Here is a 21,722-nt window from a genome sequence, read left to right on the forward strand (position 1 = left end):
TCCAATTGCAGATACGACAAAAAGACTGTTTCCAAACTGCTCAATCAAAAGAAAGGTTCTACTCTGTGAGATGAATGCACACATCACAAAAAAGTTTTTCAGAATGCTTGTGTCTAGTTTTTAAGTGAAGATATTTCCTTTTCCATCCTAGGCCTCAATGCACTCCAAATATCCACTGGCAGATACCAAAAAAAGATTGCTTAAAAACTGCTGAATCAAAAGAAGTTTCAACTCCATGAGATGAATGCACACATCACAAAGAAGTTTCTGAGAATGCTTCTTTGTAGTTTTTGTGTGAAGATATTTCCTTTTCCACCATAGGCCACAAAGTTCTCCAAATATCCACTTGCAGATTCTACAAAAAGAGTATTTCTAAACTGCTCAATGAAAATAATGGTTCAACTCTGTGAGATGAATGCACACATCACAAAGGAGTTTCTCGGATGCTTCTGTCTGGTTTTTAAGTGAAGATATTTCCTTTTACACTGTACTCCAAATATCCATTTGCAGATACTGCAAAAAGACTGCTTCCAAACTTCTCAATAAAAGGAAATATTCAACTCTGTGAGTTGAATGCTCAAATCAGAAAGAATTTTCTCAGAATGTTTGTCTAGTTATAATGTGAAGATATTTCCTTTTCCACTATAGTCTGCATAGCACTCCAAATAGCCGATTGCAGATTCTAGAAGAGTGTGTCAAAACTGCTCAATCAAATGAAAAGTTCAACTCTGTGAGTTGAATGCCTGCATCATGAAGAAGTTTCTCAGAATGCCTCTGTCTATTTTTTATGTGAAGATATTTCCTTTTCCACCATAGGACACATAGTGCTCCAAATATGCAGTTGCAGATTTTACAAAAGGAGTTTTTCAAAACTGCTCAATCAAAAGAAAGTTTCAACTGTGTGAGATGAATGCAAACATCACAAAGAAGTTTCTCAGAACGCTTCTGTGTAGTTTTTATGTGAAGATATTTCCTTCTCCATCATAGACCTCAAAGCACTCCAAATATTCATCTGCAGATTGCACAAAAAGAGTGTTTCAAAACTGCTCAATGAAAAGAAAGGTTCAACACAGTGATTTGAATGCACACATCAAAAAGTAGTTTATATGGTTTTAGGTCTAACGTTTAGGTCTTTAATCCATCTTGAATTGATTTTTTTATAAGGTGTAAGGAAGGGATCCAGTTTCCGCTTTCTACATATGGCTAGCCAGTTTTCCCAGCACCATTTATTAAATAGGGAATCCTTTCCCATTGCTTGTTTTTCTCAGGTTTGTCAATGATCAGATTGTTGTAGATATGTGGCACTATTTCTGAGGGCTCTGTTCTTTTCCATTGATCTATATCTCTGTTTTGGTACCAGTACCATGATGTTTTGGTTACTGTAGCCTTGTAGTATAGTGTGAAGTCAGGTAGTGTGATGCCTCCAGCTTCGTTCTTTTAGGTTAGGATTGACTTGGTGATGCGGGCTCTTTTTTGGTTCCATATGAACTTTAAAGTAGTTTTTTCCAATTCTGTGAAGAAAGTCATTGGTATCTTGATGAGGATGGCAATGAATCTATAAATTACCTTGGGCAGTATGGCCATTTTCATGATATTGATTCTTCCTACCCATGAGCATGGAATATTCTTCCATTTGCTTGTATCCTCTTTTATTTCATTGAGCAGTGGTTTTTAGTTCTCCTTGAAGAGGTCCTTCACATCCCTTGTAAGTTGGATTCCTAGGTATTTTATTCTCTTTGAAGCAATTGTGAATGGGAGTTCACTCATGATTTGGCTCTCTGTTTGTCTGTTATTGGTGTATAAGAATGCTTGTGATTTTTGTACATTGATTTTGTATCCTAAGATATTGCTGAAATTGCTTATCAGCTTAAGGGCTTTTTGGGCTGAGATGATGGGGTTTTCTAGATATACAATCATGTCATCTTCCAACAGGAACAATTTGACTTCCTCTTTTCCATATTGAATACCCTTTATTTCCTTCTCCTGCCTCATTGCCCTGGCGAGAAATTCCAACACTATATTGAATAGTAGTGGTGAGCGAGGGAATCCCTTTGTTCTGCCAGTTTTCAAAGGGAATGCTTCCAGTTTTTGCTCATTCAGTATGATATTGGCTGTGGGTTTGTCATAGATAGCTCTTATTATTTTGAGATACATCCCATCAATACCTAATTTATTGAAAGTTTTTAGTGTAAAGTGTTGTTGAATTTTTTCAAGGAACTTTTCTGCATCTATTGAGATAATCATGTGTTTTTTGTCTTTGGTTCTGTTTATGTGCTAGATTACATTTATTGATTTGCATATATTGAACCAGCCTTGCATCCCAGGGATGAAGCCCACTTGATCATGATGATTAAGTTTTTGATGTGCTGCTGGATTCAGTTTGCCAGTTTTTTATTGAGGATTTTTGCATCAATGTTCATCAAGGATATTGGTCTACAATTCTCTATTTTGTTGTGTCTCTGCCAGGTTTTGGTGTCAGGATGATGCTGGCCTCATAAAATGAGTTAGGGAGGATTCTCTCTTTTTCTATTGAATGGAATAGTTTCAGAAAGAATGGTACCAGTTCCTCCTTGTACTTCTGGTAGAATTCGGCTGTGAATCCAAACCATAAAAACCCTGGAAGAAAACCTAGGCTTTACCATTCAGGACATAGGCATGGGAAAGGACTTCTTGTCTAAAACACCAAAAGCAATGGCAACAAAAGCCAAAATTGACAAATGGGATTTCATTAAACTAAAGAGCTTCTGTACAGCAAAAGAAACTACCATCAAAGTGAACAGGCAACCTGCAGAATGCGAGAAAATTCTTGCCACCTACTCATCTGACAAGGGGCTAGTATCCGGAATCTACAATGAACTCCAACAAATTGACAAAAAAAAAAACCTCATCAAAAAGTGAGCAAAGGATATGAACAGACACTTCTCAAAAGAAGACATTTATGCAGCCAAAAAACATATGAAAAAATGCTCACCATCACTGGCCATCAGAGAAATGCAAATCAAAACCACAATGAGATACCATCTCACACCACTTAGAATGACATTCATTAAAAGGTCAGGAAACAGCAGGTGCTGGAAAGGATGTGGAGAAATAGGAACATTTTTACACTGTTGGTGGGACTGTCAACTAGTTCAACCATTGTGGAAGTCAGTGTGGCGATTCCTCAGGGATCTAGAACTAGAAATACCATTTGACCCAGCCCTCCCATTACTGGGTATATGCCCAAAAGACAATAAATCATGCTAATATAAAGAGACATGTACATGTATGTCTATTGAGGAAGTATCACAATAGCAAAGACTTAGAACCTACACAAATGTCCAACAATGATAGACTGTATTAAGAAAATGTGGCACATATACATCATGGAATACTATGCAGTCATAAAAAATGATGAGTTCATGTTCTTTGTAGGGACATGGATGAAATTGGAAATCATAATTCTCAGTAAACTATCCCAAGGACGAAAAACGACACACTGCATGTTCTCACTCATAGGTGGGAATTGAACAATGAGAACACATGGACACAGGAAGGGGAGCATCACACTCTCTGGACTGTTGTGTGGTGGGAGGGATAGCATTAGGAGATAGACCTAATGCTGAATGAAGAGGTAATGGGTGCAGCACACCAGCATGAAACATGTATATATATGTAAATAACCTGCATATTGTGCACATGTATTATAAAACTTAAAGTATAATAATAAAAAAAAGACGTTTCTCAGAATACATCTCTCTACTTTTTATGTGAAGACATTTCCTTTTCCACTCTAGGCTGCAAAGTGCTCCAAATATCCACGTGCAGATCCTATAAAAAGTGTGTGTCAAAACTGCTCAATCCAAAGAAAAGTGCAAATCTGTGAGATGAATGCACACATCATGAAGAAGTTTCTCAGAGTGCTTCTGTCTAATTTTTATGTGAAGACATCTCCTTTTCCACTATAGACCTCAAAGAGTTCCAAATATCCATTTGCAGATACTACAGAAAGACTGTTTCCAAACTGCTGAATCAAAAGAAATGCTCAACCCTCTGAGTTAAATGCACATATCACAAAAAGTTTCTCACAATGCTTCTGTCTAGTTTTTATGTGAAGATATTTCCTCTCCCACCATAGGTCTCAAAGAGCTCAAAATATCCACTTGCAGATTCTACAAAAAGAGTGTTTTAAAACTGCTCTATCAAAAGAAAGGTTCAACTCTGTGAGATGAATGCACACATCACAAAGAAGTTTCTCAGAATGCTTCTGTGTAGATTTTATATGAAGATATTCCCTTTTCCATCATAGGCTGCAAAGTGCACCTAATATCCACTTGCAGATTCGACAAAATGAGTGTTTCAAAACTGCTCAATCAAAAGAAATCTTCGACTCTGTGAGATGAATGCACATCACAAAGAAGTTCCTCAGAAAGCTTCTGTCTAATTTTTATGTGAAGTTATTTCCATTTCCACCATTGGCCTCAAAGTGCTCTAAATATCCACTTGCAGATTCTACAAAGAGTCTTTCAAAAGTGCTCATTCAAAAGAAAGTTTCAACTTTGGGAGATATATGCACACATCACAAAGAGTTTCTCAGAATGCTTCTGTCTAGCTTTTATGTGAAAATATTTCCTTTTCCACCATGGGCCCCAAAGTGCTCTAAACATCCAAATACAGATTTCTACAAAATGAGGGTTTCAAAACTGCTCAATCAAAAGTAAGGCTCAACTCAGTGAGGGGAATTCACACATCACAAAGAATTTTCTCAGAATGCTTCTGCCTAATTTTTTTGTGAAGATATTTAATTTACCACTGTAGGCCTCCAAGAGCTCCAAATATCCACTTGCAGATTCTACAAAAGGAGTGTTTCAAAACTGCTCAATCAAGAGAAAGTTTCAATTCTGTGAGATGAATGCACACATCAGAAAGAACTTTCTCAGAATGCTTCTGCCTTGTTTTTATGTGAAGACATTTCGTTTTCCATAACAGGCTTCCAGGCGCTCCAAATATCCACGTGCAGATCCTACAAAAAGAGTGTTTCAAAACTGCCCAATCAAAAGGAAGGTTCAACTCTGTGAGATGAATGCACACATCACAAAGAAGTTTCTCAGAATGCTTCTGTCTAGTTTTCATGTGAGGATATTTCCTTTTTCACCATAGGCCTCAAATCGCTCCAAATATCCACTTGCAGATTCTACAAAGAGTGTTTCAAAACTGCTTAGTTAAAGGAAAGGTTCAACTCTGTAAGATGAATGTATGCATCACAAAGAAGTTTCTCAGATTGCTTCTGTCAGTTTTGATGTGAAGATATTTCCTTATCCACCACAGACTGCAAAATGGTCAAAATACCCATCTGCAGATTATAAAAAAGAGTGTTTCAAAACTGCCCAATCAAAAGGAAGGTTCAACTCTGAGAGATGAATGCACACATCACAAAGAAGTTACTCAGAAGACTTCTCTGTAGTTTTTATGTGAAGATATTTCCCTTTCCACCATAGGACAGAGAGCACTCCAAATACCCACTTGCAGATTCTACAAAAAGTGTGTTTCCAAACTGCTCAATTTATACAGAAGTTCAATGCTATGAGATGAATGCACACATCACAAAGAAGTTTCTCAGAATGCTTCCATCTAGTTTTTATGTGAAGAAATTTCCTTTTCCACTCTAGGCTGCAAAATGCTCCAAATATACTCTTTCAGAGTATGCAAAAAGACTGTTTCAAAACTGCTAAATCAAAAGAAAGTTTCAGCTCTGTGAGTTGGATGCACACATCACAAAGAAGTTTCCCAGAATGCTTCTTTCCAGTTTTTATGTGAAAATATTTCCTCTTCCATCATAGGTCACAAAAAGTTCCAAATATCCAGTTGCAGATACTACAAAAAGAGTGTTCCAAAAACGCTAAATCAAAAGAAAGTTTCAACTCTGTGTGTTTAATGCACACATCACAAAGACGTTTCTCAGAATGCTTCTGTGTAGTTTCTATGTGAAGATATTTCCTTTTCCACCACAGGCCCCAAAGTGCTCCAAATATCCACATGCAGATTTCTAAAAAAAGAGTGTTTCAAAACGTCTAAATCAAAAGAAAGCTTCAACTCTGTTAGATGAACACACACATCACAAAGAACTTTCCCAGAATGCTTCTGCCTAGTTTTTATATGAAGATATTTAATTTTCCACTAAAGGCCTCAAAGCGCTCCAAATATCCACTTGCAGATTCTACAAAAAGTGTGTTCCAAAACTGCTCAATCAAAAGAAAAGTTCACCTCTGTGAGATGACTTCGCACATCACAAAGGAATTTCTCAGAGTGCTTCTGTCTAGTTTTTATGCGAAGATATTTCCTTTTCCACCATAGGCCGAAAGCACTCCAAACACCAATGTGCAGATTCTACAAAAAGAGTATTTTCAAACTACTCAATCAAAATAAAGCCTCAACTCTGTGAGGTGAATGCACACATCATAAAGAAATTCCTCAAAATATTTCCGTCTAGTTTTTATGTGAAGATATTTCCTTTTACACCATAGGCCACAAAACGCACAAAATGTCCACTTGCAGATTCTACAAAAAGAATGTTTCAAAACTGCTCAAGCAAAAGAAACTTTCAACTCTGTGAGATGAATGTACAGATCACAAATTAGTTTCTAGAATGCCTCTGCATAGTTTTTATTTGAAGATATTTCCTTTTCTACCATAGGCCACAAAGAGATCCAAATATCCATTTGGAGATTCTATAAAAAAAGCATTTCAAAACTGCTCAATCAAAAGGCAGGTTCAACCCTGTCAGATGAATGCACACATCACAAAGAAGTTTCTCGTATGCTTCTGTCTAGTTTTTGTGAGAAGATATTTCCTTTTCCACCATAGGCCTAAAAGCGCTCCAAATATCCACTTGCAGATCCTACAAAAAGTGTCTCAAAACTGCTCGATCAAATGAAAGGTTCAACTCTGTTTTATGAATGCACACATCACTAAGAAGTTTCTCAGAATGCTTCTGTCAAGTTTTTGTGTGAAGATTTTTCCTTTTCCACCATAGGCCACAAAGCGCACCAAATATCCACTAGCAGATTCTAGAAAAAGAGAGTTTCGAAAATGCTCAATCAAAAGAGAGGTTCAAGTCTGTGAGTTGAGTGCACACATCACAAAGGAGTTTCTCAGACGCTTCTGTCTACTTTTTGTGAGAAGGTATTTCCTGTTCCACCATAGGGCTAAAATCACACCAAATATCCACTTGCAGATCCTGCAAAAAGAGGGTTTCAAAACTGCTCCATAAAAAGAAAAGTTCAACTCTATGAGATGAATGCACAATGAAAAAAGTTTCTCAGAATGCTTCTTTCTAGTTTTTATGTGAAGATACTTCTTTTCGACCTTAGGCCTCAAAGCCCCTCAAATATCCATTAGCAGATTCTACAAAAAGTGTTTTAAAAGTGCTCAATCAGACACAAGATGGCCGAATAGGAACAGCCCCGGTCTACAGCTCCCAGGGCGAGCGACGCAGAAGACGGGTGATTTCTGCATTTCCATCGGAGGTACCGTATTCACCTCACTAGGGAGTGCCAGACAGTGGGCGCAGGTCAGTGGGTGAGTGCACCATGCACCAGCCGAAGCAGGGGCAAGGCGTTACCTCACTCGGGAAGCACAAGGGGTCAGGGAGTTCCCTTTCCAGGGGTGACAGAAGGCACCTGGAAAATCGGGCCACTCCCACCCGAATACTGTGCTTTCCCGACGGGCTTAGGAAACGGTGCCCCAGGAGAGTATAGCCCGCACCTGGCTCAGAGGGTCCTACGCCCATGGAGTCTCACTGATTGCTAGCACAGCAGTCTGAGATCAAACAGCAAGTCGGCAGCGAGGCTGGGGGAGGGGCGCCCACCATTGCCCAGGCTCGCTTAGGTAAACAAAGCAGCCAGGAAGCTTGAACTGGGTGGAGCCCACAACAGCTCAAGGAGGCCTGCCTGCCTCTGTAGACTCCACCTCTGGGGGCGGGGCACAGACAAACAAAAAGACAGCAGTAACCTCTGCATAGTTAAATGTCCCTGTCTGACAGCTTTGAGGAGAGCAGTGGTTCTCCCAGCACGCAACTGGAGATCTGAGAACGGGCAGACTGCCTCCTCAAGTGCGGCCCTAACCCCTGAACCCCGAGCAGCCTAACTGGGAGGCAACCCCCAGCAGGGGCAGACTGACACCTCACACGGCCGGCCAGGTACTCCAACAGACCTGCAGCTGAGGGTCCTGTCTGTTAGAAGGAAAACTAACAGAAAGGACATCCACACCAAAAACCCATCTGTACATCACCATCATCAAAGACCAAAAGTAGATAAAACCACAAAGATGGGGAAAAATCAGAGCAGAAAAACTGGAAACTCTAAAAACCAGAGTACCTCTCCTCCTCCAAAGGAACGCAGTTCCTCACCAGCAACGGAACAAAGCTGGATGGAGAATGACTTTGACGAGCTGAGAGAAGAAGGGTTCAGATGATCAAATTACTCCGAGCTACGGGAGGATATTCAAACCAAAGGCAAAGAAGTTGAAAACTTTGGAAAAAATTTAGAAGAATGTATAACTAGAATAACCAATACAGAGAAGTGTTTAAAGGAGCTGATGGAGCTGAAAACCAAGGCTCGAGAACTACGTAAAGAATGCAGAAGCCTCAGGAGCGGATGCGATCAAATGGAAGAAAGGGTATCAGCCCTGGAAGATGAAATGAATGAAATGAAGTGAGAAGGGAAGTTTAGAGAAAAAAGAATAAAAAGAAATGAGCAAAGCCTCCAAGAAATGTGGGACTAAGTGAAAAGACCAAATCTACGTCTGATTGGTGTACCTGAAAGTGACGGGGAGAATGGAACCAAGTTGGAAAACACTCTGCAGGATATTATCCAGGAGAACTTCCCCAATCTAACAAGCCAGGCCAACATTCAGATTCAGGAAATACAGAGAACACCACAAAGATACTCCTCTAGAAGAGCAACTCCAAGACAAATAATTGTCAGATTCACCAAAGATGAAATGAAGGAAAAAATGTTGAGGGCAGCCAGAGAAAAAGGTCGGGTTACCATCAAAGGGAAGCCCATCAGACTAGCAGCGGATCTCTCAGCGGAAACCCTACAAGCCAGAAGAGAGTGAGTGCCAATATTCAACATTCTTAAAGAAAAGAATTTTCAACCCAGAATTTCATATCCTGCCAAACTAAGCTTCATAAGTGAAGGAGAAATAAAATACTTTGCAGACAAGCAAATGCTGAGAGATTTTGTCACCACCAGGCCTGCCCTAAAAGAGCTCCTGAAGGAAGCGCTAAACACGGAAAGGCACAACCGGTACCAGCCACTGCAAAATCATACCGAAATGTAAAGACCATCGAGACTAGGAAGAGACTGCATCAACTAACGAACAAAATAAACAGCTAACATCATAATGACAGGATCAGATTCACACATAACAATATTAACTTTAAATGTAAATGGACTAAATGCTCCAATTAAAAGACACAGACTGGCAAATTGGATAAAGACTCAAGATCCATCAGTGTGCTGTATTCAGGAAACCCATCTCACATGCAGAGACACACATAGGCTCAAAATAAAGGGATGGAGGAAGATCTACCAAGCAAATGGAAAACAAAAAGGGGCAGGGGTTGCAATCCTGGTCTCTGATAAAACAGACTTTAAACCAACAAAGATCAATAGAGACAAAGAAGGCCATTGCATAATGGTAAAGGGATTAATTCAACAAGAAAAGCTAACTATCCTAAATATATATGCACCCAATACAGGAGCACCCAGATTCATAAAGCAAGTCCTGAGTGACCTACAAAGAGACTTAGACTCCCACACATTAATAATGGGAGACTTTAAAACCCGACTGTCAACATTAGACAGATCAACGAAACAGAAAATCAACAAGGATACCCAGGAATTGAACTCAGCTCTGCACCAAGCAGACCTAATAGACATCTACAGAACTCTCCACCCCAAATCAACAGAATATACATTTTTTTCAGCACCACACTGCACCTATTCCAAAATTGACCATATACTTGGAAGTAAAGCTCTCCCCAATAAATGTAAAAGAAAAGAAATTATAACAAACTATCTCTCAGATCACAGTGCAATCAAGCTAGAACTCAGGATAAAGAATCTCACTCAAAACCGCTCAACTACATGGAAACTGAACAACCTGCTCCTGAATGACTACTGGGTACATAATGAAATGAAGGCAGGAAGAAAGATGTTCTTTGAAACGAACGAGAACCAAGACACAACATATCAGAATCTCTGGGATGCATTCAAAGCAGTGGGTAGAGGGAAATTTATAGCACTAAATGCCCACAAGAGAAAGCAGGAAAGATCCAAAATTGACACCCTAACATCACAATTAAAAGAACTAGAAAAGCAAGAGCAAACACATTCAAAAGCTAGCAGAAGGCAAGAAATAACTAAAATCAGAGCAGAATTGAAGTAAATAGAGACACAAAAAACCCTTCAAAAAATTAATGAATCTAGGAGCTGGTTTTTTGAAAGGATCAACAAAATTGATAGACCGCTAGCAAAATTAATAAAGAAAAAAAGAGAGAAGAATCAAATAGATGCAATAAAAAATGATAAAGGGGATATCACCACCGATCCCACAGAAATACAAACTACCATCAGAGAATATTACAAACACCTCTATGCAAATAAACTAAAAAATCTACAAGAAATGGATAAATTCCTCAACACATACACCCTCCCAAGACTAAACCAGGAAGAAGTTGAATCTCTGAATAGACCAATAACAGGAGCTGAAATTGTGGCAACAATCAATAGCTTACCAACCAAAAAAAGTCCAGGACCAGATGGGTTCACAGCCGAATTCTACCAGAGGTACAAAGAGGAGCTGGTACCATTCCTTCTGAAACTATTCCAATCAATAGAAAAAGAGGGAATCCTCCCTAACTCATTTTATGAGGCCAGCATTATCCTGATACCAAAGCCTGGCAGAGACACAACCAAAAAAGAGAATTTTAGACCAATATCCTTGATGAACATTGATGCAAAAATCCTCAATAAAATACTGGCAAACAGAATCCAGCAGCACATCAAAAAGCTTATCCACCATGATCAAGTGGGCTTCATCCCTGGGATGCAAGGCTGGTTCAATATACGCAAATCAATAAATGTAATCCAGCATATAAATAGAACCAAAGTCAAAAACCACATGATTATCTCAATAGATGCAGAAAAGGCCTTTGACAAAATTTAACAACCTTTCATGCTAAAAACTCTCAATAAATTAGGTATTGATGGGTCGTATGTCAAAATAATAAGAGCTATTTATGACAAACCCAAAGCCAATATCATACTGAATGGGCAAAAACTGGAAGCATTCCCTTTGAAAACTGGCACAAGACAGGGATACCCTCTCTCACCACTTCTATTCAACATAGTTTTGGAAGTTCTGGCCAGGGCAATTAGGCAAGAGAAGGAAATCAAGGGTATTCAATTAGGAAAAGAGGAAGTCAAATTGTCCCTGTTTGCAGATGACATGATAGTATATCTAGAAAACCCCATTGTCTCAGCCCAAAATCTCCTTAATCTGATAAGCAACTTCAGCAAAGTCTCAATATACAAAATCAATGTACAAAAATCACAAGCATTCTTATACATCAATAACAGACAAACAGAGAGCCAAATCATGAGTGAACTCCAATTCACAATTGCTTCAAAGAGAATAAAATACCTAGGAATCCAACTTACAAGGGATGTGAAGGACCTCTTCAAGGAGAACTACAAACTACTGCTCAAGGAAATAAAAGAGGATACAAACAAATGGAAGAACATTCCACGCTCATGGGTAGGAAGAATCAATATCATGAAAATGGCCATCATTCCCAAGATAATTTACAGATTCAATGCCATCCCCATCAAGTTACCAATGACTTCCTTCACAGAATTGGAAAAACTACTTTAAAGTTCATATGGAACCAAAAAAGAGCCCGCATCGCCCAGTCAATCCTAAGCCAAAAGAACAAAGCTGGAGGCATCACGCTACCTGACTTCAAACTATACTACAAGGCTACAGTAACCAAAACATCATGGTACTGGTACCAAAACAGAGATATAGATCAATGGAACAGAACAGAGCCGTCAGAAATAATGCCACATATCTACAACTATCTGATCTTTGACAAACCTGAGAAAAACAAGAAATGGGAAAGGACTCCCTATTTAGTAAATGGTGCTGGGAAAACTGGCTAGCCATATGTAGAAAGCTGAAACTGGATCCCTTCCTTACACCTTATAAAAAAATCAATTCAAGATGGATTAAAGAGTTAAATGTTAGACCTAAAACCATAAAAACCCTAGAAGAAAACCTAGGCAATACCATTCAGGACGTAGGCATGGGCAAGGACTTCATGTGTAAAACACCAAAAGCAATGGCAACTAAAGCCAAATTGACAAATGGGATCTAATTCAACTAAAGAGCTTCTGCACAGCAAAGGAAACTACCATCAGAATGAACAGGCAACCTACAAAATGGGAGAACATTTTCGCAACCTACTCATCTGACAAAGGGCTAATATCCAGAATCTACAATGAACTCCAACAAATTTACAAGAAGAAAACAAACAACCCCATCAAAATTGGGCGAAGGACATGAACAGACACTTCTCAAAAGAAGACATTTATGCAGCCGTAAAACACATGAAAAAATGCTCACCATCACTGGCCATCAGAGAAATGCAAATCAAAACCACAATGAGATACCATCTCACACCAGTTAGAATGGCAATCATTAAAAAGTCAGGAAACCACAGGTGCTGGAGAGGATGTGGAGAAATAGGAACACTTTTACACTGTTGGTGGGATTGTAAACAGTTCAACCCTTGTGGAAGTCAGTGTGAAGATTCCTCAGGGATCTAGAACTAGAAATTCCATTTGACCCAGCCATCCCATTACTGGGTATATACCCAAAGGACTATAAATCATGCTGCTATAAAGACACATGCACACGTATGTTTATTGCGGCATTATTCACAATAGCAAAGACTTGGAACCAACCCAAATGTCCAACAATGATAGACTGGATTAAGAAAATGTGGCACAAATACACCATGGAATACTATGCAGCCATAAAAAATGATAAGTTCACGTCCTTAGTAGGGACATGGATGAAATTGGAAATCATCATTCTCAGTAAACTATCGCAAGAACAAAAAACCAAACACCGCATATTCTCACTCATAGGTGGGAATTGAACAATGAGAACACATGGACACAGGAAGGGGAACATCACACTTTGGGGACTGTTGTGGGGTGGGGGAGGGGGGAGGGATAGCACTGGAAGATACACCTAATGCTAGATGACGAGTTGGTGGGTGCAGCGCACCAGCATGGCACATGTATACATATGTAACTTACCTGCATGTTGCGCACATGTACCATAGAGCCTAAAGTATAATAATAATATTAATAATAATAATAATAAAAAGATGAGTAGGTTGCGAAAATTTTCTCCCATTTTGTAGGTTGCCTGTTCACTCTGAGGGTAGTTTCTTTTGCTGTGCAGAAGCTCTTGAGTTTAATTAGATCCCATTTGTCAATGTTGGCTTTTGTTGCAATTGCTTTCGGTGTTTTAGACATGAAGACCTTGCCCATGCCTATGTCCTGAATGGTAATGCCTAGGTTTTCTTCTAGGGTTTTTATGGTTTTAGGTCTAACATTTAAGTCTTTAATCCATCTTGAATTGATTTTTGTATAAGGTCTAAAGAAGGGATCCAGTTTCAGCTTTCTACATATGGGTAGCCAGTTTTCCCACCACCATTTATTAAATAGGGAATCCTTTCCCCATTTCTTGTTTTTGTCAGGTTTGTCAAAGATTAGATACTTGTAGATATGTGGCATTATTTCTGACGGCTCTGTTCTGTTCCATTGATCTATATATCTGTTTTGGTACCAGTACCATGCTGTTTATCTGACAAAGGGCTAATATCCAGAATCTACAATGAACTCCAACAAATTTACGAGAAAAAAACAAACAACCCCATCAAAAAGTGGGCGAAGGACATGAACAGACACTTCTCAAAAGAAGACATTTATGCAGCCAAAAAACACATGAAAAAATGCTCACCATCACTGGCCATCAGAGAAATGCAAATCAAAACCACAATGAGATACCATCTCACACCAGTTAGAATGGCAATCATTAAAAAGTCAGGAAACAACAGGTGCTGGAGAGGATGTGTAGAAATAGGAACACTTTTACACTGTTGGTGGGATTGTAAACTAGTTCAACCCTTGTGGAAGTCAGTGTGGCGATTCCTCAGGGATCTAGAACGAGAAATTCCATTTGACCCAGCCATCCCATTACTGGGTATATACCCAAAGGACTATAAATCATGCTGCTATAAAGACACATGCACACGTATGTTGATTGTGGCATTATTCACAATAGCAAGACTTGGAACCAACCCAAATGTCCAACAATGATAGACTGGATTAAGAAAATGTGGCACATATACACCATGGAATACTATGCAGCCATAAAAAATGATGAGTTCATATCCTTTGTAGGGACATGGATGAAATTGGAAATCATCATTCTCAGTAAACTATCACAAGAACAAAAAACCAAACACCGCATATTCTCACTCATAGTTGGGAAATGAACAATGAGAACACATGGACACAGGAAGGGGAACATCACACTTCGGGGACTGTTGTGGGGTGGGGGGAGAGGGGGAGGGATAGCATTGAGAGATGTACCTAATGCTAGATGACGAGTTGGTGGGTGCAGCACACCAGCATGGCCCATGTATACATATGTAACTTACCTGCACATTGTGCACATGTACCGTAAAACCAAGAGTATAATAATAATAATAATAATAATAAAAGAAAAAAATAATAATTTAATTGGATATTTTAAAATAAAAAATAATAATAAAAAGAAAAAATAAATAAAAGTGCTCAATCAAAAGAAAGTTACAACTCTGTGAGGTGTATGCACACATCAGTGAAAAGTTTCTCAGAGTGCTTCTGTCTAGTTTTTATGGGAAGATATATCCTTTTCCACCATAGGCTGCGAAGCGCTCCAAATATCCACTTGCAGATGCTACAAAAATAGTGTTTCAAAACTGTTCAAACACAAAGAAAGTTTCAACTCCGTGAGTTGAATGCACACATCACAAAGACGTTTCTCAGAATGCTTCTGTCTAATTTTTACATGAAGGTTTTTCCTTTTCCAACACAGGCCAAAAAGCGCTCCAAATACCCACTCGCAAATTCTACAAAAACAGTGTTTTGAAACTGGTCAATCCAAACAAAGTTTCCACTCTGTGAGATGAATGCACACACCACAAAGAAGTTTCTCAGAATGCTACTGTCTCCTTTCTATGTGAAAATATTTCTTTACCACCATAGGCCTCAAAGCACCCCAAATATCCCTTTGCAGATTCTACAATAACAGTCTTTCAAAACTGCTGAATGAAAAGAAAGTTTCAACTCTGTGAGATGTATTCCCACATCAGCAAGAAGTTTCTCAGAATACTTCTCTCTAGTTTTTATGTGAAGACATTTCCTTTTCCACCATAGCAGCAAAGCGCTCCAAATATCCATTTGCAGATTCTACAAAAAGTGTGTTTCAAAACTGCTGAATCAAAAGAAACGTTCAACTCTCTGAGTTGAATGCACACATCACAAAGTAGTTTCTCAGAATGCTTCTGTCCAGTTTTTATGTGAAGATATTTCCTTTTCTATCGTAGGCCCATAGGCACTCAAATATCTACTTGCAGATACTATAAAATAGTGTTTCAAAACTGCTTAATCAAAAGAAAGTTTCAAGTCTGTGGGATGAATGCACACATGACACAGAATTTTCTCAGAATGCTTCTGTCTAGTTTTTATGTGAAGATATTTCCTTTTCCACCACAGGCCTTAAAGCGCTCCAAATATCCACTTGCAAATTCTGCAAAAAGAGTGTTTCAAAACTCCACATTTAAAAGAAAACTTCAACTTTGTGAGATGAATGCAGACATCACTAAGGAGTTTCTCAGAATGCTTCTGTATAGTTTTTATGGGAAGATATTTCCTTTTCCAACATTGGCCACAAAATTCTCCAAATGTCCACTTGCAGATTCTACAAAAAGAGTGTTTCAAAGCTACTCCATCAAAAGAAAGTTCCAACTCTGTGAGATGAATGCACACATCACAGTGAAGTTCCTCAGAATTCTTCTGTTTGTTTTTATGTCAAGATATTTTCTTTTACACCATAGGCCGCAAAGCTCTCCAAATATCCACATGCAGATTCTAAAACAAAGAGTGTTTCAAAACTCCTCAATCAAAAGGAAGGTTCAACTCTGTGAGATGAATGCACACATCACAAAGAAGTTTCTCAGAATGCTTCTGTCTAGTTTTTATGTGAAGATGTTTCTTTTTCCACCATACACCTCAAAGCCCTCTAAATATCCACCTGCAGATTTTACAAAAAGAGTGTTTCAAAACTGCTCAATCAAAAGGAAGGTTCAACTCTGTGAGATGAATGCACACATCACAAAGAAGTTTCTCAGAATGTTTCTGTCTAGTTTTTATGTGAAGCTGTTTCTTTTTCCACTATACACCTCAAAGCCCTCTAAATATCCACCTGCAGATTTTACAAAAAGAGTGTTTCAAAACTGCTCAATCAAAAGAAAGTTTCAACTCTGTGAGATGAATCTGCACATAACAGAGAAGTTTCTTAGAATACTTCTGTCTAATTTTTATGTGAAGATATTATTTTTCCAGCATAGGGCTCAAAGTGCTCCAAATATCCACTTGCAAATTGTACAACAAGAGAGTTTCAAAACTGCTCAATAAAAAATTAGGTTCACTGTGACATGTATGCACACATTACAAAGAAGTTTCTCAGAATGCTTCTGTCTAATTTTTTAGTGAAGATATTTCCTTTTCCACCACATGCCTCAAAGCGCTCCAAATATCCACTTGCAGATTGTACAAAAAGAGTGTTTCAAAACTACTGAACCAAAAGAAACATTCAACTCTGTGTGATGAACGCACCCATCACATAGACTTTTCTCAGAATGCTTCTGTCTAGCTGTTATGTGAATATAATTCCTTTTTCACTGTAGGCCTTAAAGTGCTCCAAATATCCACTTGGAGATTCTACAAAAAGAGGGTTTAAAAGCTTCTCAGTCAAAAGAAAGCTTCACCTTTGTGACATGAAAGCACACATCACAAAGTAGTTTCTCAGAATGCTTATGTCTTGTTTTTATGTGAAGTTATTACCTTTTCCACCATAGGCTGCAAAGCACCCCTAATACCCACTTGCAGATTCTACAAAAAGAGTGTTTCCAAACTGTTACATAAAAGAAAGCTTCATCTCTGTGAGATGAATGCACACATCACAAAGAGGTTTCTCAATATTCTTTCTAGTTTTTGTGTGAAGATATTTCCTTTTCCACCATGGTCCACAAAGCACTCCAAATATCCACTGGCAGAGTATATAAAAACAGTGTTTCCAAACTCCTCAATCAAAAGAAAGGTTCTCCTCTGTGAGGTGAATGCACACATCACAAAGAAGTTTCTCAAAATGCTTCTGTCTAGTTTTTATATGAAGATATTTCCTTTTCCACTATAGGCTGCAAAGCTCTCCAAATATAACCTGAAGATTCTACAAAAATAGTGTTTCAAAACTGCTTAATCAATAGAAAGGTTCAATTATGTGAGTTGAATATTCACATTAAAAAGAAGTTTCTCAGAATGCTTCTGTCTAGTTTTTACATGAAGATATTTCATTCTACACTTTAGGCCTCGAAGCGCTCCAAATATTCATTTGCATATACTACAAAAAGACTGTTTCCATACTGCTCAATAAAAGGAAAGGTTCATCTCTGTGAGTTGAATGCTCACATCAGAAAGGAGTTTCTCAGAATGCTTCTGTCTAGTTTTAATGTGAAGATGTTTCATTTTCCACTATAGGCTGCAAAGCGCTCAAAATAGCCACTTGCAGATGCTATAAAAAGAGTGTATCAAAACTGCTTAATCAAATGAAAAGTTCAACTCTGTGAGTTGAATGCACGCATCCTAAAGAAGTTTCTCAGAATGATTCTGTCTAGTTTTTATGCAAAGATATTTCCTTTTCCACCGTAGGCCACATAGCGCTCCAAATATCCATTTGCAGATTCTACAAAAGGAGTGTTTCAAATCTGCTGAATCAAAAGAAAGATTCAACTGTATGAGATGAATATAGACATCACAGAGAAGTTTCTGAGAATGCTTCTGTCTAGTTTTTATGTGAAGATATTTCCTTTTCCACATTAGGCTGCAAAGCACTCCAAATGTCCACTTGCAGATTCTACAAAAAGAGTGTTTCAAAACTGCTCAATCAAATGAAAGTTTCCTCACTGTCAATTGAATGCACACATCAAGAAGTAGGTTATATGGCTTTAGGTCTAACGTTTAAGTCGTTAACCCATCTTGAATTAATTTTTTATCAGATGTAAAGAAGGCATCCTCTTTCAGCTTTCTACATATGGCTAGCCAGTTTTCCCAGCACTATTTATTAAATAGGGAATTCTTACCCCATTGCTTGTGTTTCTCAGGTTTGTCAATGATCAGATGCTTTTAGACGTGCGGTGTTATTTCTGAGGTTTCTGTTCCATTCCACTGATATATATCTCTGTTTTGGTACCAGTACCATGCTGTTTTGGTTACTGTAGCCTTGTAGTATAGTTTGAAGTCAGGTAGCGTGACGCTTCCAGCTTTGTTCTTTTGGCTTAAGATTGACTTGGCGATGCATGCCCTTTTTTGGTTCCATATGAAGTTAAAAGTAGTTTTTCCAAGGTTGTGAAGAAAGTCATTTTTAGTTTGATGGGGATGGCACTGAATCTATAAATTACCTTGGACAGTATGGCCGTTTTCAAGATATTGATTCCTCCTACCCATGAGCATGGAATGTTCTTCCGTTTGTTTGTATCCTCTGTTATTTCATTGAGCAGTGGTTTGTATTTCTCCTTGAAGAGGTCCTTCACGTCTCTTGTAAGTTGGATTCCTAGGTATTTTACTCTCTTTGAAGCAATTTTGAATGGGAGTTCCCTCATGATTTTGCTCTCTGTTTGTCTGTTATTGGTGTATAAGAATGGTTGTTATTTTTGTACATTGATTTTGTATCCTGAGTCTTTGCTGAAGTTGCTTATCAGTTTAAGGTGATTTTGGGCTGAGGCAATGAGGTTTTCTAGATACAGAATCATGTCATCTGCAAACAGGGACAAATTGAATTCCTCTTTTCCTAATTGAATACCCTTGATTTCCTTCTCCTTCTTAATTGCCCTGGCCAGAACTTCCAACACTATGTTGAATAGGAGTGGTGAGAGAGGACATCCCTGTCTTGTGCCACTTTTCAATGGGAATGCTTCCAGTTTTTACCTATTCAGTATGATATTGGCTGTGGGTTGATCATAGATAGCTCTTATTATTTTAAGACACGTCCCATCAATACCTAATTTATTGAGAGTTTTTAGCATGAAGTGTTGCTGAATTTTGTCAAAGGCCATTTATGTATCTATTGAGATAATCATGCGGATTTTGTCTTTGGTTCTGTTTATATGCTGGATTACATTTATTGATTTGTGTATATTGAACCGGCATTGCATCCCAGGGATGAAGCCCACTTGATCATGGTGGATAAGCTTTTTGATGTGCTGCTGGATTTGGTTTGCCAGTATTTTATTAAGGATTTTTGCATCAATTTTCATCAAGGATATTGGTCTAAAATTCTCTTTTTTTGTTGTGTCTCTGCCTTTCTTTGGTTTCTGGTTGATGCTGGCCTCATAAAATGAGTTAGGGAGGATTCCCTCTTTTTCTATTGATTGGAATAATTTCAGAAGGAATGGTACCAGTTCCCCCTTGTACCTCTGGTAGAATTTGGCTGTGAATCAAAACCATAAAAACCTTAGAAGAAAACCTAGGCATTACCATTCAGGACATAGGTATGGGCAAGGATTTCATGTCTAAAACACTAAAAGCAATGGCAGCAAAAGCCAAAATTAACAAATGGGATCTAATTAAACTAAAGAGCTACTGCACAGCAAAAGAAACTACCATCAGAGTGAACAGGCAACCTACAAAATGGTTGAGAAAATTTTCGCAACCTACTCATCTGACAAAGGGTAAATATCCAGACTCTACAATGAACTCAAACATATTTATAAGGGAAAAAACAAACTACCCCATTAAAGAGTGGGTGAATGACATGAATAGACACGTCTCAAAAGAAGATATTTATGGAGACAAAAAACACATGAAAAAATGCTTGCCATCAGTGGCCGTCAGAGAAATGCAAATCAAAACCACAATGAGATACCATCTCACACCACTTAGAATGGCAATCATTAAAAAGTCAGGAAACAACAGGTGCTGGAGAGGATCTGCAGAAATAGGAACACTTTTACACAGTTGGTGGTAATGTAAACTATTTTAACCATTGTGGAAGTCAGTGTGGTGATTCCTTAGGGATCTAGAACTAGAAATACCATTTGACCCAGTCATCCTATTACTGGTTATATACCCAAAGGACTATAAATCATGCTGCTATAAAGACACATGCATACCTATGTTTATTGTGGCACTATTCACAATAGCAGAGACCTGGAAACAACCCAAATGTCCAACAATGATAGACTGGATTAAGAAAATGTAGGACATATACAGCATGGAATACTATGCAGCCATAAAAAATGATAAGTTCGTTTCCTTTGTAGGGACATGGATGAAATAGGAAACCATCATTCTCTGTAAACTATCCCAAGGAGAAAAAACCAAACACCGCATGTTCTCACTCATAGGTGGGAATTGAACACTGAGAACACATGGACACAGGAAGGGGAACATCACACTCTGGCGACAGTAGTGGTGTGGTGGGAGTGGGGAGAGATAGCATTAGGAGATATAGATGATGCTAAATGATGAGTTAATGGGTACAGAAAACCAGCATGGCACATGTTTACATATGTAACTAACCTGCACATTGTGCACATGTACCCTAAAACTTAAAGTATAATAATAATAAAAAACATAACAAAACAAAACCAAAAACCAAAAGCAGTTTCTCAGAATGCCTCTGTCTAATTTTTATGTGAAGAGATTTCCTTTCCACTCTAGGCTGCAAAGTGCTCCAAATATGCACATGCAGATCCTAGAAAAAGAGTGTGTCAAAACTGCTCAATCAAAAGAAAAGTTCAACTCTGTGAGATGAAAGCACACATCAAAAAGGAGTTTCTCAGAATGCTTCCGTCTAGCTCTTATGTGAAGATATTTCTATTTCCACCATAGGCCTCAAAGCACTCCAAATATCCACTTTCAGATTCTACAAAAAGAGTGTTTCAAAACTGCTCATCGAAAAGAAAGGTTCAACTGGATAAGATGAATGCCCACATCACAAATATGTTTCTCAGAATGCCTCTGTCTAGTTTTTACGTGAAGATATTTCCTTTCCCAACATAGTCCTCAAATCGCTCCAAATATCCACTTGCAGATTCTACAAAAAGAGTGTTTCAAAACTGCTCAATCAAAAGAAAGGTTCACCTCTGTGAGATGAATGAACACATCACAAAGAACTTTCACAGAATGCTTCTGTCTAGTTTTTATGTGAAGACACTTCCTTTTCCACCATAGGGCTCAAAGCACTTCAAATATCCACTTGTAGATTCTACAGAAAGACTGTTTCAAAACTGTACAATCAAAAAAAAGGTTCAACTCTGTGAGATGAATGCACACATA

The 21,722-nt window shown here is 38.3% G+C and overlaps 1 protein-coding gene across 1 annotated transcript in view; it reads right to left on the reverse strand.

Annotated features, from left to right (window-relative positions):
- LOC129047413 (protein FRG1B-like) overlaps nt 1–10,847 on the reverse strand; it is a 192,574-nt gene extending 181,727 nt beyond the window's left edge. The window contains exon 1 of the transcript XR_010136867.1: nt 10,781–10,847. The gene's annotated coding sequence lies outside the window, so the exon portion shown is untranslated. The remainder of the gene's footprint in view (nt 1–10,780) is intronic.
- Between the last annotated feature and the right edge of the window lie 10,875 nt (nt 10,848–21,722).

The sequence above is a fragment of the Pongo abelii genome, chromosome 15 (genome assembly GCF_028885655.2).
Source record: "Pongo abelii isolate AG06213 chromosome 15, NHGRI_mPonAbe1-v2.0_pri, whole genome shotgun sequence".
In the NCBI taxonomy this organism is placed as follows: Eukaryota; Metazoa; Chordata; class Mammalia; order Primates; family Hominidae; genus Pongo; species Pongo abelii.